Here is a 10,685-nt window from a genome sequence, read left to right on the forward strand (position 1 = left end):
TTATAGAAACATTTTTGGCAATAAAGCTTCCAAGTTATGAGTACGTAGAGGTAATGCATAACTTATGAACGGTTAGAATGAAGTCGTGCAACATGTAAACAGGCCCATCAAGTCAATTCTTTTTATTATCCCCACATTCCCATCAACTCCCAAAGGTTCTTCTACTCACCTACATAGCAGAGGCAATTTACAGAGATAATTAACCTACTATCCCACACATCTTTAGAAACTGGAGCATCCAAAGGAAAAACATATGTTCACAAGGGCATGCAAACTCCACATAGGGAGTAATGGAAGTCTGGATTGAACCCAGATTTGCTTTGGGGAACAGACTGGCTGCTCAATGTTCAAGCATGAAAATTAAGACATGGTGAAAAATACTTTAATACTCCCAGAAAGTATGCAATCTGTTTGTGTTATGAAAATGGCACCGATAAGGCCATAAGACATACGAGCAGAATTAGAGCATTCAGCCCATCAAGTTTGCTCCAGCATTCTATTATGGCTGATCCCAGGTTCCACTCAACCTCATACACCTGCCTTCCTGCCATAACCTCTGATGCCCTGACCAATCAGGAAACTACCAATTTTCGCTTTAAATATACCCACAGTCTTGCCCTCCACAGCTGTCTGTGGCAGAGCATCCCACAGATTCACTACTCTCTGACTACAAAAAAAAATCCTCCTAACCTGTTCAAAAGGGTCACCCCTCAATTTTGAGGCTGTGCGCTCTAATTCAGGACATCCCCGCCATTGAAAACATCGTCTCCACATCCACCTTATCTAGTCCTTTCAACATTTGGTAGGTTTCAATGAGATCCCCCTCGTTCTTCTCAATTCCAGTGAGTACAAGCCCAAAGCTGCCAAACACTCCTCGTATGTTAACCCCTTCATTCTCAGAATCATCCTCGTGAACCTCCTCTGGATTCCCTCCAATGACAACACATCCTAAGATATGAGGCCCAAAACTGTCCATAATACTCCAAGTGTGACGTGACCAGTGTCTTATAAAGCCTCAGCATTATCTCCTTGTTTTTATATTCTATTCTGCTTGAAACGAATGCCAAAATTGCATTTGCCTTCGTTACCACACACTCAATCTGCAAATTAACCTTCTGGGAGTCCTACATGAGGACTCCCAAATCCCTCTGCACCTCTGATGTTTGAATTTTCTCCTCACTTAGATAATAGGCTGCTCTTTTGATCCTGTTACTAAAATGCATTAATATACATTTCACAACAATGTATTCCATCTGCCATTTTTTTGCCCATTCTTCCAATTTGCCTAAGTCCTTCTGCAATCGCATTGCTTCCACAGCTCTACCTACCCCTCCACCTATCTTTGTATCACCCGCTAACTTTGCCAGAAAGCCACTATCCAAATCATTGACAAACAATGTGAAACCTAGCGGACCCAATACTGACCCCTGAAGAACACCACTAGTCACCGGCAGCCAGCCAGAAAAGGCCCCCTTTAGTCCCACTTGCTGCCTCCTGCCTGTCAACCATTCCTCTATACAGGCCAGTATCTTTCCTGTAATGCCATGGGATTTTATCTTGCTAAGCAGCCTTATGTGTGGCACCCTAACAAATGCCTTCTGAAAATCCAAGTAAGTGACATCCACTGCCTCTCCTTTGTCCATCCTGCTTATTACTTCCTCGATGAACTCTAGCAGATTTGTCAGGCATGATTTCCCTTTACAAAAACCATGCTGACTTCAACTTATTTTATCATTAATCTCCAAGTACACTGAAACTTCATCCTTAATGACAGACTCCAACCACTGAGATTAAGCTACCTGGCCTATAATTTCCTTACTTCTGCCTTCCTCCCTTCTTAAAGACAGGAGTGACATTTGCAATTTTCCAGTACCATGCCAGAATCAAGTGATTCTTGAAAGATCATAACCAATGCATCTGCTATCTCTTCAGCAACCTCTTTCAGAACTCTGGGATGTAGTCCATCTGGTCCAAATAACTTATCCACCTTTAAGACTTTTCAGTTTGCTTCACACTGCCAGACTGGGTAACAGCTTCTTCCCTCAGGCTGTGAGACTAATAAATACCTTGCCACCACCGAGGTCTCATCATTAGGACAACAAACTGTTTACCTGTGCTGTGCTTTACCACATGCATTTTAAATCATATTTTATTAATTTATTTCTAGTATAATATTTGATTTATATGCTGTGTGTGATACATGTTTTGTGGGTGCACCGTGATCTGAAGGAATATTGTTTCATTTGGTTGTATATATGTACAATCAGATAAACTTGAAATTGAACATAAACCAAGTAAATAAGCAATTGGTCCTATGATAAACAAGAATGCATTTTCGCCTCCCACCCAAAAATTATTGACCTTTACTCGGAATTAGCTCCAAAGGCAAAAATTTAGTTATGGTGACAGTCAAACTGACCCGCCACAGAATACAGCCAAGTCCAATCTGCACCTGCACCCCACAGCAAAAATAATTGTTCTTAATAGCTCAGTTTAGTCTTACCATTGTATCAGTATTATATATTAATAAAAAACAAGAATGTAGAGAAATTAATTACTCCTTATTCAATTTACTGTTTTAAATTGCTTAAGGTGACAAGACAAATTATGAACAAACTATGAATTTCACTACAAGTTAGAAAACTGAGAGAAGGAAAACAATCCTGCAGTAGAGGAAACTGATGCTTATAAGGCAAATTACATACACAATGGGCAGGCCATCTTAAATGCAGCAATCAAATTGTTGGAATCAAATAGTCACTTTCTTATTAATTGCATAACTACATGAAATAAAAATGTCTGAACGATGAGATTCCAGGTGATCTGTGACCTAAATCCACATATCTGAATTTTCACATGATCCATCATACTTCTGCTTATCAAAATGCTACTTTCAGAAATTAATCTTTAAACGATCAAATCAGGAGGAACTCTTGAGGAGGAACTCCTGACTTCATTCCTAAGATAGCTGATTCTATTTTTATCTTTTCCTGTTATCTTTTCTTCAACTCTGAGCCCTACCACAAATAAAAATATTGTTGCTACCCTACTATTCTCATTATTCGCTTCAAAACTTAACTCGTGCTATAACTTCCGAATCCCATATTATTGCTTTCTCCTTATAATTTCCCCTGAGCAATGTGGGCATGTTTCTGTTATAACATGCTTAGTCCCTGCAAGATCTCTGTATCTTTCCTAAAGTATGATGCTTAGAACTCTCCCATCTCATAAGTAGATCTGTCAGTTTAGGTATCAAAATATCGGCACAAGAATAAATCATTTTATTTTTCCCACGGAAGAATCTGTTAGCACCAATTACTATACTACAAGGAGTGATCACAGAAATAAGGGTTACAATGGCATACAAAAGTTTGGGCACCCCGGTCAAAGTTTCTGTTAATGTGAATAGTTCATTGAGTAGAAGATGAACTGATCTCCAAAAGTCATAAAGTTAAAGATAAAACATTCTTTTCAACATTTTAAGCAACATTAGTGTATTATTTTTGTTTTGTACAATTTTGGAGTGAAAAGGAGGAAAGGAGCACCATGCAAAAGTTTGGGCACCCCAAGAGATTTGAACTCTCAGATAACTTTTACCAAGGTCTCAGACCTTAATTAGCTTGTTAAGGGCTATGGCTTTTTCAAATTATCGTTAAGAAAAAGCCAGGTGATGCAAATTTCAAAGCTTTATAAATACTCTGACTCCTCACACCTTGTCCCAACAATCAGCAGCCATGGGCTCCTCTAAGCAGATGCCTGGTACTCTGAAAATTAAAATAAATGATGCCCACAGAGCAGGAGAAGGCTATAAGAAGATAGCAAAGTGTTTTTAGGTAGCTGTTTCCTCAGTTCATAATGTAATTAAGAAATGGCAGTTAACAGGAATAGTAGAAGTCAAGTTGAGGTCTGGAAGACCAAGAAAATTTTCCGAGAGAACTGCTCGTAGGATTGCTAGAAAGGCAAATCAAAACCCCCGTTTGACTGCAAAAGACCTTCAGGAAGATTTAGCAGACTGTGGAGTGGTGGTGCACTGTTCTACTGTGCAGCAACACTTGCACAAATATGACCTTCATGGAAGAGTCATCAGAAGAAAACTTTTCCTGCGTCCTCACCACAAAATTCAGCCTCAGAAGTTTGCAAAGGAACATCTAAACAAGCCTGACGCATTTTGGAAACAAGTCCTGTTGACTGAAGAAGTTAAAATAAAACTTTTTGCCAGCAATGAGCAAAGGTATGTTTGGAGAAAAAAGGGTGCAGAATTGCATGAAAAGAATACCTCTCCAACTGTTAATCATGCTTTGGGCTTGTGTTGCAGCCAGTGGCACGGGGAACATTTCACTAGTAGAGGAAAGAATGAATTCAATTAAATACTAGCAAATTCTGGAAGCAAACATCATACCGTCTGTTTAAAAAAAAAAGCTGAAGATGAAAAGAGGATGGCTTCTACAACAGGATAATGATCCTGAACATACTTCAAAATCCACAATGGACTACCTCAAGGCGCAAGTTGAAGGTTTTGCCATGGCCCTCCCAGTCCCCCGACCTAAACATCATCGAAAATCTGTGGATAGACCTCAAAAGAGCAGTGCATGCAAGATGGCCCAAGAATCTCACAGAACTAGAAGCCTTTTGCAAGGAAGAATGGGCGAAAATCCGCCAAACAGGAATTGAAAGTCTCTTAGTTGGCTATAAACTGCGATACTTGCCAAAGGTGGTGTTACTAAGTACTGAACATGCAAGGTGCCCAAACTTTTGCTTCGGGCCCTTTTCCTTTTTCGTTATTTTGAAACTGTAAAAGATGGAAATAAATAAATAATCTTGCTTAAAATATTAAAGAAATGTGTCATCCTTAACTTTATGCCTTTTGGAAATCAGGTCATCTTCTACTTGCTTAGCTATTCACGGTAACAGAAATTTTGACCAGGGGTGCCCAAACTTTTGCATGCCACTGTATATTCCGTGGGATCTCTAATACCGAAAAATTACAAAGGCTAGATGGAGTGTTTTTTTTAAAACCAGTTTTCTACACCAACTCATGGATTTATCAAAGTAAAATCTGTAACAGACCCTAGTTAGTTCGGATTGGCAACAACATCTCCTCCACAATCACCATCAGCTAACATAGAACAGTACAGTACAGGCCCTTCGGCCCACAATGTTGTGCCGACCCTCAAACTCTGCCTCCATATACCTGTCCAGTAGTCTCTTAATCTTCACTAGTGTTTCTGCCTCCACCACTCTCTGAGTAAAAAACCTTCCTCTAATATACCCCTTGAACTTCCCACCCCTTACCTTAAAGCCATGTCCTCTTGTATTGAGCAGTGGTGCCCTGGGGAAGAGGTGCTGGCTATCCACTCTATCTATTCCTCTTATTATCTTGTATACCTCTATCATGTCTCCTCTCATCCTCCTTCTCTCCAAAGAGTAAAGCCCTAGCTCCCTTAATCTCTGATCATAATGCATACCCTCTAAACCAGGCAGCATCCTGGTAAATCTACTCTGTACCCTTTCCAATGCTTCCACATCCTTCCCATAGTGAGGAGACCAGAACTGAACACAGTACTCCAAGTGTGGCCTAACCAGAGTTTTATAGAGCTGCAACATTACATCGCGACTCTTAAACTCTATCCCTCGACTTATGAAAGATCACACCCCATAAGCTTTCTTAACTACCCTATCTACCTGTGAGGCAACTTTCAGGGATTTGTGGACATGTACCCCCAGATCCCTCTGCTCCTCCACACTACCAAGTATCCTGCCATTTACTTTGTACTCTGCCTTGGAGTTTGTCCTTCCAAAGTGTACCACCTCACACTTCTCCGGGTTGAACTCCATCTGCCACTTCTGCATCCTGTCAATGTCTCCCTGTAATCTTCGACAATCCTCTACACTATCCACAACACCACCAACCTTTGTGTCGTCTGCAAACTTGCCAACCCACTCTTCTACCCCAACATACAGGTTGTTAATAAAAATCACGAAAAGTAGAAGTCCCAGAACAGATCCTTGTGGGACACCATTAGTCACAATCCTCCAATCTGAATGTAGTCCCTCCACCATGACCCTCTGCCTTCTGCAGGCAAGCCAATTCTGAATCCACCTGGCCAAACTTCCCTGGATCCCATGCCTTCTGACTTTCTGAATAAGCCTACCATGTGGAACCTTGTCAAATGCCTTACTAAAATCCAAAGAGATCACATCCACTGCACTACCCTCATCTATATGCCTGGTCACCTCCTCAAAGAACTCTATTAGGCTTGTTAGACACAAATTGCCCTTCACAAAGCCATGCTGACTGTCCCTGATCAGACCATGATTCTTTAAATGCGCATAGATCCTATCTCTAAGAATCTTTTCCAACAGCTTTCCCACCACAGACATAAGGCTCACTGGTCTATAATTACCCAGACTATCCCTACTGCCTTTTTTGAACAAGGGGACAACATTCGCCTCCCTCCAATCCTCCGGTACCATTCCCGTGGACAACAAGGACATAAAGATCCTAGCCAGAGGCTCAGCAATCTCTTCCCTCGCCTCGTGGAGCAGCCTGGGGAATATTCCATCAGGACCCGGGGACTTATCCGTCCTAATGTATTTTAGTAACTCCAACACCTCCTCTCCCTTAATATCAACATGCTCCAGAACATCAACCTCACTCATATTGTCCTCACCATCATCAAGTTCCCTCTCATTGGTGAATACCGAAGAGAAGTATCAATTGAGGACCTCGCTCACTTCCACAGCCTCCAGGCACATCTTCCCTTTATCTCTAATCGGTCCTACCTTCACTCCTGTCATCCTTTTCCTCTTCACATAATTGAAGAATGCCTTGGGGTTTTCCTTTACCCTACTCGCTAAGGCCTTCTCATGCCCCCTTCTTGCTCTCCTCAGTCCTTTCTTGCTTCCCTATATTCCTCAATAGACCCATCTGATCCTTGCTTCCTGAACCTTTATGTATGCTGCCTTCTTCCACCTGACTAGATTTTCCACCTCACATGTCACCCATGGTTCCTTCAGCCTACCATTCTTTATCTTCCTCACCGGGACAAATTTATCCCTAACATCCTGCAAGAGATCTCTGAACATTGACCACATGTCCATAGTACATTTCCCTGCAAAAATATCATCCCAATTCACACCCACAAGTTCTAGCCTTATATCCTCATAATTTGCCTTTCCCCAATTAAAAATTTTCCTGTCCACTCTGATGCTATCCTTTTCCATGACAATGCTAAAGGCCAGGGAGCGGATGCTCACCCACTGAGAGATCTGTGACCTGACCCGGTTCATTACCTAGTACTAGATCTAGCATGGCATTCCCCCTAGTCAGCCTGTCCACATACTGTGACAGGAATCCGTCCTGGACACACTTAACAAACTCTGCCCCGTCTAAACCCTTGGAACTAACCAGGTGCCAATCAATATTAGGGAAGTTAAAGTCACCCATGATAACAACCCCATTATTTTTGCACCGTTCCAAAATCTGCCTCCCAATCTGCTCCACTAGGATGCAGCACTAGGATGTGTGCTTAGCCCATGTTCTACTCACTTTATACTGTGGAGCTATTGGGTTGGTCCTGGACTTATTTCATAACTTACTGGCATAATTTACATATTACTATTTAACTATTTATGGTTTTATTACTATTTATTATTTATGGTGCAATTGTAACAAAAACCAATTTCCCCCGGGATCAATAAAGTATGACTATGACTAAGTACAGCTCCAATCTCAGATTTAAATTTGGAGCTGTACAGCTCTGTTGTTGGCTGATTCAAAGGTAGTGATGAATCAGCATATGGGAGGGAGATTAAAAATCTGGCTGAATACTGCCACAACAACCACCTCTTAATGTCTGCAAAACCAAAGAATTAATCATTGCCTTGGGAAGGAGGAAACCAGAGGCAAATTACCCAGTCCTCATAGGGGATCAGAGCTGCAGAGGTCAGCAACTTTAAATTCCTTGGCATTATTATTTCAGAGGATCTGTCCTGGGTCCAGCAGCTAACTGCCATTACAAAGAAGGCCTCTACTTTCTTCGTAGCTTGCGAAGATTCAGCATGTCATCTAACCCTTTGACAAACTTCTATAGGCGTGCGGTGTAGAGTATACTGACTGACATTTCCATACCAGGCTGTGATGCAACCAATGCTCTAGAATGGAAAAGCCTATAAAAAATAATCAGTCCATCGTAGGTAAAGCCCACCACACTACTGTGCACACAGTGAGTTCTTTTCTCACTGCTTCCATCAGGAAGGAGGTACAGGAGCCCCAGGTTCCATACCACCAGGTTTAGGGACAGTTATTCTCCCTCATCCAACAGGTTCTTGAACCAGAGGGGATAACTTCACTCACCCCAACATGGAACACATTTCATAACCTATGAACTGAGTCAAAGTCTCTATAAATTATGTTCTTGATATTTATTGCTTATTTCTTTATTATTTCATTTTCTATCTTGTATTTGCATATTTGTTGTCTTTTGCATTTTGCTTGGTTGTCTGTCTTTGTTTTGCACAATTTTTTTATTGATTTATTTACTGACAAACATCTAATGTGCAAAAGAGGACAAATCATGCAAATAATAAAATAAGTAAACAAGTAATACATAGAACATGAGCTGCAGAGCCAGTTCAGCACTGAGGTGATTGAAGCTGGTCAGAAGCCCCATGGCCACAGGGCAACAACTGCTCTCAAACCTGAACCAAAGACTCCAGCACCTCCCACCTGAGGAAGTAGTGAGAAGAAAGGCGATGGGTCAAATGAAGGCAGATGGTATAGAAAACCAGTTGGCTTTCCGCTCTCGGGCCTTGATCTGGCTCGACGTTTTAATCGGCACAGAGTAATTGGGCTGAATGTCAATTTGTTTTCAGTTCTTGGGCCTGAAGTCAAATTAAAGAATAAAGGAGCAGACTCAAAGGGCCGAGTAACCAGTTCATACTATATTTCTGTGCTCCATGCTAATTAACAAGCCTCCCCTTAAATTTGTCTTCATCATTTTCTTCACATTAAATCCAAAATATAATTGGCTTATTGCTTCATGACTTTATCTTCCTTCATTGAGGATGTAATGAAATTACTTAATCCCATGTGATCTCTCTCTATCCAACTATACCTTTCAGATACACCTAAATTTACACCCATTTGTCTTAACATCCATCCTATCAAACCTAGTAAGATTTTTTAAAGAAACTTTCATAATATTTCTTCTCATTCTACTGCCACAGTGAACCACAATCTTCAATACATTCCCTCAACAACAGGTATATCGTTTATTCAAGGTGAATACTGTACACAGTTCTCTAGGCCAGGCCTCACCTTGGCCTGACTTAGATAAATAGTATAGGGCAGATTTAATCCTGTAAATCTTGTGACAAAGGTCAATTTATAACAACTTGTTTTCCTCGCTGCACAGGGTGTGTGAGAGAGAAAGAACATTCAGGGAAAAGGGATATTAGCAGAGTTATTCATAAACCAAGAAATTCTGCAGATGCTGGAAATCTTGAGCAACAACACAAAAAATGCTGGAAGAATTTAGCAAGTCAGGTAACAATCTAAGGAGGGGAATAAACAGACGACGTTTCACGCTTCGGCCCGTTAGTGGAGTGCTGGGGGAAGGCAATCGTGATGAGTAGAATGAGTTAGAGGTATCTTGCATGATATGCGGGAGACTGGGGTGCAGGGAGCCGGGGTTGCGAACGGGTGCGGGCTAGGAGAATGTGTGGGGGTGAGAGATGTGGAGTGGGAGTTTGAGGTGTGTTGGAACTGGGGTTTGAGGGTTGTTGGGGTGAGTGAGGGGGGATAGCGAGCTATGGGGGAATACATGCTGATCCACCTCCCCCCACGGGTTCCCGGTGGTGAGGGCGGGGCGGGGCTGACGCCGATCTTTGCCGTTGGGTTTTGAACAGGACAGTTTGCATTCGACGCCGCCGTGTTGTTATGTAACGCCGGCTGTCACCGCGGCCCCAGGCGGCAAGGCAATGCAGCGGGGGCGGAGTGTTCAGCGAAGGAATTCCCGAAAGCGCCGTGAGCGGCAAATGGGAGAAGGTGGGGTGGCGAGAGTGGGGGGGGGGGAGGAGGACGGAATTGGCCACCGGAGGAGCGCAGCGAACTCACCGTTTGCAGCAGGTCTGAAGCCGCACTCAGGCCGCTGTCTCCGAATCAACGCAACTCACCGGAGCCGCACTGCGCCTGCGTGCTCCAGCAGGAGGCGGGGTTGTGCGCAGTCCCCTTGCCGCTGCGGCACTGCTCCGGTGGGCGGTGCGCGCTCTCCGGACCGCGCGTGCACGCGCACCTGGAACATCACTGTCCTGAGTTAAATCTTTCCTCGCATCTGCCTGTTAGCTGAAAACTTACGATTCTGTTTTCTAACTCCAGAAACTAATCGAAAGAAAAACACAAGAGCTGAGACATTTACCCACAGTTTTTTTCTCCTTTAGCGAGGCGCTCACTGATATTTGTCCTGTGCCTATTACCGTTTTATTTTTGAAAGTGATCCACCCTGCAAATCTCTTCTTTTTCGGAGCCGTGCACGCCAGCAGACAGTGAGATAGATACGCTTCGTAGATTCGTAGCTAGATGGCTGTCTTCTATGTACAACAACATATTGTGCAGTGCTCTTACACGCTCTGTGAGAAAACTGTGAGTGGTGCTCACAAAGTTAGTGGCAACTGACTCCGGAGAC

General features: G+C 42.7%; 1 protein-coding gene across 1 annotated transcript in view; it reads right to left on the minus strand.

Moving 5' to 3' along the window:
* The window catches only part of mapre3b (microtubule-associated protein, RP/EB family, member 3b), a 76,497-nt gene extending 66,300 nt beyond the window's left edge, over positions 1-10,197 (minus strand). The window contains exon 1 of the mRNA XM_072251360.1: positions 10,118-10,197. The gene's annotated coding sequence lies outside the window, so the exon portion shown is untranslated. The remainder of the gene's footprint in view (positions 1-10,117) is intronic.
* Between the last annotated feature and the right edge of the window lie 488 nt (positions 10,198-10,685).

This window comes from Mobula birostris, chromosome 2 (genome assembly GCF_030028105.1).
Source record: "Mobula birostris isolate sMobBir1 chromosome 2, sMobBir1.hap1, whole genome shotgun sequence".
Taxonomy (NCBI): domain Eukaryota; kingdom Metazoa; phylum Chordata; class Chondrichthyes; order Myliobatiformes; family Myliobatidae; genus Mobula; species Mobula birostris.